A 6651-nucleotide genomic window follows, 5' to 3' on the forward strand; every position below is an offset into this window, starting at 1 on the left:
CCTCCTCTGAAATCACTTACTGCTGACCCTAGCAAGGAAGAGTCATTGACTGATGCAACAATACTTTTTACACTGTGTGATTTTGCTTTGTCCTTTTTGAGAATTTCACACGAGTATTGTGTTTGCATAGTTTCCACCATTCCAAGTCCCCTTCCAACTCTTCCCATGTTCCCCCATCCACCCTCATAATTTCTTGTTCTTTTCTTTGATTATTATTGTTACATATACATACATGCAATTATCTATGGCTGGGAGGGAGGAAGGAGAGTTATACAATGGGAGAGAGAGAGGAAAGAGGGACAAAGAATTCTTTCACTACTCTCCATTGTTTTTCTTTACATTTAGTGTTTTTACTATGATATGCTGTAGGAAATCTCTGCTCTGTTCCAGTCTATTTGGTGTTCTGTGTGCTTCTTGTATCTGTATAGCTATATCTTTCCTTAATTTAGTGAAGTTTTCTTCTATCATCTTGCTGCAGATCTGTGTAGATTTGGTCTTCTCATGGTGTCACTTGTTTCCTTCATATTCCATTCCTGGGTTGTTTTTTTTTTTTTTAAGCTTTTACATTTTTAGCTTGAGCAGTCCAGTTCTTCAGCTTTATCGTCCAGTCTTGATATTCTGATTTCTAGTTCAGTCATTCAGTGGGTGAAACTTCCGTCTGTTATTTCAAACTGGTTTAGTGAGATTTTCCATTCCATTTTCATTTCAGCCAGAATTTTCATCCTGTATCTATCACTTCTGTGAATTCACTTTTCAAATCCTGAATTGCCTTTGTCATTTTATTCAGCTGTATATTTGTATTTATTTGAGCATCAGTCAGGAGTTTACTCCCACTCTCTTTCAGTTCTTTGAGTTGTTTCTGTGACCCCTACATTGGTTGAACTCTTTGATCATGCTTATGATTGTTCTAAATTTTGTGTCCAGGGTTTCCTCTGGGTGGTTCTCTTTGTATACCACTGTAGTATGACATATTAGATTTGATGGGGACATATTTTTAAAAAATATTTTATTATTTTTTTTTAATTTTGTGTGTATGTGTGTAGGTAAGTGCATGTGTGTTGTGCAATGCCTGTGGAGGGCAGAAGAGGCTGTCAGATCCCCTGTAAATGGAGTTATGGACAACTGTTGGCTGCCATGTGGGTGCTGGGATTTGAACCTGGGTCTTCTGCAAGAACAGTCTTCTTAACTGCTGTGCTATCTCTCCAGACCCTTCTGGGGACATATTATCTTGCTTCTTTATATTATTTATGCTCGTATTGTGACTTGGGCATATGAATTTCTTTTGCTGGTTGCATGTCTGATACAAAATTGTAACCTGACCTTGTTGAGTTGAAGTTTAGTTGTTTTTTATTGTTGATGTTTCTGAGTTCCTTCTGATCAGGGATGAATAGTTAGTTGACCTGTGCTTCAGGTTCTCACTTTTGATTTTTTTATTGGAGCAACAAAATGGTTCCTGAATGGCAAGTCCAGAACTCTCCAACAGGATGAAGTAAACTAGGCCCAAGACTGGCAGAAGGGGACAGGGTGGGCTAGTTCTAATGAACTAAGTTGAGTTTGAGTAGATGTGAGCCCTGATGCTGTGTGAATGGGGCTGGTCCCAACACAGAGGGATGTTGACCTGGTGGTGAGGATCTGGCTTACCCAATAGACTGAGCCTAGTCAGTCACTCCAACAGCAGCAGCTGGAAGGGGTCTAGACCCCAGGAGGGTGGATGTGGACAAGGTGGGACAGTTCTAAGTAGCTATGAAGGGTAGATGTGAGCTCTGGAGCTGTACACATAAAATATTTTTACATGAAAGAAAATAGAAATAATTCTAAAATACAGGAAAGGGAACTATGTAAAAATACCAAATGAGGAGGGGGGAGAAAGATGAGGAGGAGGAGGAGTTAGAGAGAAGGAAGACATGAAAAGAGAGAGAAAAGTAGTGAGAAAAGAGAGTAAAAGGTTATAGCTTTTCTCTAGATACTCAGAAACCATGGTCTGTATGTGCTGTGGGCCGTGAGTTGAGGTTGGAGCTTCTTCTGTTCAGATTGAAGCTGGTGATGAGCCCAGAATGTTCGTGGGTCTGCCTTCTGTCAGGACCATATTCACTTTAGGATCTTCCTTTCTTTGCATAGCTGGGGCTATTGCCACTGCTGGTCTCATATATCTTTCAGCCTATGAATCTGAGGATTATTCACTTGTGCTTTTGCATTCCTAATGAAAAATGGCATCCCATGAGTGTATCAGTGAGTGGGTACAGTGAACTGAGCACCAAGGTATGTACTGGAGGACCCAGCTCCATAGGTTCAAATAAAGCTCTACATTACTCACTCTGGAGGAGAGAGGATGATGAAGGAATCAAGTGATCCATTGCAAGTTACCTTTGAGCTCTCATCACACAAAAGCAGCTTTGGAGGCTGGACAAGAGACTAACCTTGGGCTCAGGGTTTTATTCTACATAGTCACACTCATGTGATGGATCTTGCTCTTCTACAAATGCCACCATGCTCTTCAATTTAAACCTCCTGCTGCCTGAACTCATTGTGCCTGAATCTCACCCTCCCCTTCTCCATGAATATCTCACACAGCCATCCTACTACTTAGATGTTCTGGTCATATCCCCAGGCTTCTTGACTTTTGAATGTTTTTAATGTCAGACCCTCAAGTAGCATAATCACATATATCTCCTCTTTCAAGTGAGTGACTAGTTATCACCTTCTGAGATACTGATGTTGACAAGGTGATTTCTTTTCCCATGATGGAAATGATGGTGATAGTACTCAGTCATTTCAGACTGAGGGAAAGACTGCCATTGTTTTGAGTCCAGGCTGGTCTTAGCCATAATGAACCCTAAATACAGTTTCTTCATGGTACCATGATATTACTACACTACCTGACTGCCTGTACAGAACATCTGTTCCCCATCAAACTGTTTCTATGAAGACAGTTTCTGCGGTCTTATAAATTGTCTACTTCTGTCTTTCTGTGTCTTAGTGAATTGTTTCTGGTCTTCTTTGAGAAAAGGTCTTTGTGTAGTACCATCTGACCTGGAACTTGCTATGTAGATCAGGCTGACTTTGATCTCTTGGAGATCCATGAGCCTCAACCTCTGGAGTGCTGGGGTTAAAGGCTTGTATTACCATGTGAGGTTCTTAGTGAATTCTTTTAATGCCACAATAAGAATGGTTTGTTTCCTGCCAACGTTAGCTCACGAAAAAGTCCACCAGTAGTCACATCATGGGAGAGTTACCACTATCCCTTTTGACTACTAGAACATATTATTTAAAACTACAACACATTCCACACTAAGAATCTGAAGAAAAATAATTTATTCTTGCTATATAATGTTACCATCTGAATCTGGAGCTTATAGAGCAGGAGACCTGGACTCTGCATTGCCCTTTAAACCATCACACTATTCTATAGGTTGACTTGTACTTTAACCACATTTCTAAGCGGAAAGTATTATAAACAGTACAATATTCTGGGTCTAGCCTGCCATCACCTGACTCACAGGCCAGTATTCTGTACAATCTGCACTATTGTATTCTCTTTCTTTGTCTCACTTCACCCTCCCGAATATCCTGAATCTCCCATAAATCCCCAGATAATAGAAGCTTTTGGTTTCCCACTGGAAGTTGATGATAAGACCCTATTGTTGAAGACACCACTCCCTTTGGTCACAGGAAATGAAGAAATCAAGTTAGTACTAAATTTTATGCTTCATCCCAGTTGGATAGTTTTTTATAGCAACAGATGATGTGATGTAAGCTGCTAGGTGAATAAAGTCATCACAGTCTTACCTTGAGGTAAACTCTTTGAGCTACAATAATGACTGGCCTAACAAGACATATCCATTGAGGCAATTGTGGCATGAATGTTGTGGGGTAATTCTTTCAGATTGGATTTAAGACTTCTCCACCGGAGGGAACTCATGCTTCCTATAACAAACTGGGTCATGAATCAGTGGATAGGGAAGTTATAGTCCCTATGGGAGAATTACTATTTTTACTTTGCCAAACTGAAATTTTACCAAACTGCCTTCTTTGACATGATAAAAATACATTGTAAGCTTATATGAAATTCTAAAATAATCAATAAAAATACTGTAAAACAGCAAAACTAATAATAATAGGGAAAGGAAGCACATTGTCCCAGCCTAATCCAAAGAAGCCATTCCAAAGTTAATGCTTGGACCCTCTTGATTAGTCAGGGAATAAATATGGAATCCAACTTAGGGTGGAGGTTGTGCTGAGCCATTTCTGACACAGGGCAAGACTGTTATTGCCTCAAAGCCAGGTTGTTTGTAGCCACAGTGAGCCCCAACTGAAATGGTACAGAGCACAGTGCCATTGAAAAATGCCTGACTGACCATCCTAAATCCCCCCATAAAACAGCACCTTCTAGTGCCTCAGTGTGGACAGTTTCTCTGTACTGTCTTACTGGTTATGGTGCCGTGTATGCAATAAACTCTCTACTTATGTCTTATGAACTCATTCACTTCCCACATTTCTGATATGTCACCAATAAGGTGTCATGGCATTGCTATCCTCTCACACAGGTAAATTCAGTACCATGCTGAATCCCCAAACTAGTTTTAAGTGTTGGAAGAGCTATGAGATTTCCCTTTAAGACTTCCAATCTCCTTTCTTCAGAGTCATCTGCTTAGCAATGTCTATTCTTTTTCAAATTTGTGTCTGTATGAGTATATTTCCTACATATATGTTAAGTACATCTGTGTCCTGCAATGCCCAGAGAGGTGTGAAGAGAATGTCAAATTCCCTTGTAACTGGATTTACAGATTATTGCTAGCCACCATGTGGGTGCTGGGAATTGAATCCAGGTCCTCTGAAAGAGCAGTTGGTGCTCTTAACCACTGAACCATTTCTTCAGTCCCCAATCGTTGAGTTTTCATTCCCCAACATTTCCCCACCATTGAGCTAGGGCTTAAGTTACTGAGTGCTTCTTTTTGCTCTGTAACCTTGCTATTTCTCCATTGTTTTTAGCTAGGCTATCACTTATTTTATCATTTCTGATACCTTCTAATCTTTGTCTCTTGCAGGTGTATCCAGTCCATGGTCCCTTAGTCACAGCCATGACAACTGACTGAAGACATCTATGAATTTTGCAAAACACAAAGTTGTAAATCTACTTAAAACATCAGATTTTATTTTGCAATTTTCTTTTGTAACTCACTTGAATTTTTCTTGAGCAACCACTTTGTGGATAATAATGATTTGCAAGCCTAAGATGTGGATTGCCATGCCTTGTAGAAGTGATCCTTTGTAAACCTGTTTTGTGTTACTCAATATACTATTTTATCCTGGAGTCCTATAAGGAGTCTTAATAAATGCATTGGACAATTTACTATTTTAAATATGGAACCCTATAAATTTGTATTTACATAAATGTTCTTAGTAAATAAAATTATTCATTAATTGTTTTACATTTTATTTCATGAGATTTATGCACAGCAAAATATGTAGAGTGTAATGTTTGTGTGTGTGTGCATATTTATATAATCACCCTTCTCAACAAGATATAAAGCATTCCCAATGTTCATAGAAAGTTTACTCATGTTTCATTGTCAAGTCCCTAGGTTCATGATGCTTTGTGTTATTTTCTGTGTATGGTATAGGTTATCACCACTATTAACAGACTTATTTTTTAATCCATTTGTTTTAGTTTCATATCTCTTACTGTGATACAACACCCTGACAAAAAGCAATTTAGGGGAGAAAGGGTATTTTTTAGCATAACATTCCAGTCTATCACTTCATAGAAGTCACATTGGCAAAGAATTGAGATAGCTGATGAAATGAATGCATGCATGCTCACTGACTGGCTTGTGATTAGTTTTATTTCTCCAATCTAAGACAGTTTAAAACCCCTTGCCTAGGAAATGGTGCTACCCACAATGGGCTGGGTGCATCCACAGTCAAGACTAGAGAGAAATGAATGCATGCATGCTCACTGACTGGCTTGTGATTAGTTTCATTTCTCCAATCTAAGGCAGTTTAAAACCCCTTGCCTAGGAAATGGTGCTACCCACAATGGGCTGGGTAATCGCACAACAATGAACTTAATTTAGCCAATCACCTACAGGTGTGCTCACAGGCCAACCAACCCAAAGTAAACAATATCTCATTGAGACTCTCTCCTCAAGTGATTCTAGGTTATAACAAGTTGTCAGTTAAAGTTAACCATTACAATGTACAAGAGTCACCATTGAAAATACTTAGTATGCTGATATGTTCTTTTTCAGGACATCAATTTCTGAGTCTAAATAGTACCCATAGAACACATGCAAATGTCTATAGAAATGTTGCTGGCAGCTACTGGTATGTGTGTGGTGGTGATAGGAATTAGAATATTTGCATTCAAAGGTCAGTGTCCAGGTATGCTTGTAACTGTGTACAACCCAGGAAAATATCATATTATAAATGTGTTTCTTCTGAATGCCCAGTCCCAGGCTGAGGAACTCTGATTTATATGAACAAAGGGGAAAGGGAACCACAGTCTGCAAATATTCTTATATGTCTTGTACATTCCTCTATAATACATTTTGTGAATCATCTCACTTAATTAAAACAACACAATTAGTTTTTTTTAGTACTATGTTATCATCATCATCATCATCATCATCATCATCGTTACTTTTACAGTGC

Source organism: Nannospalax galili, unplaced genomic scaffold (assembly GCF_000622305.1).
Source record: "Nannospalax galili isolate Female #2095 unplaced genomic scaffold, S.galili_v1.0 scaffold3342, whole genome shotgun sequence".
Classification (NCBI taxonomy): domain Eukaryota; kingdom Metazoa; phylum Chordata; class Mammalia; order Rodentia; family Spalacidae; genus Nannospalax; species Nannospalax galili.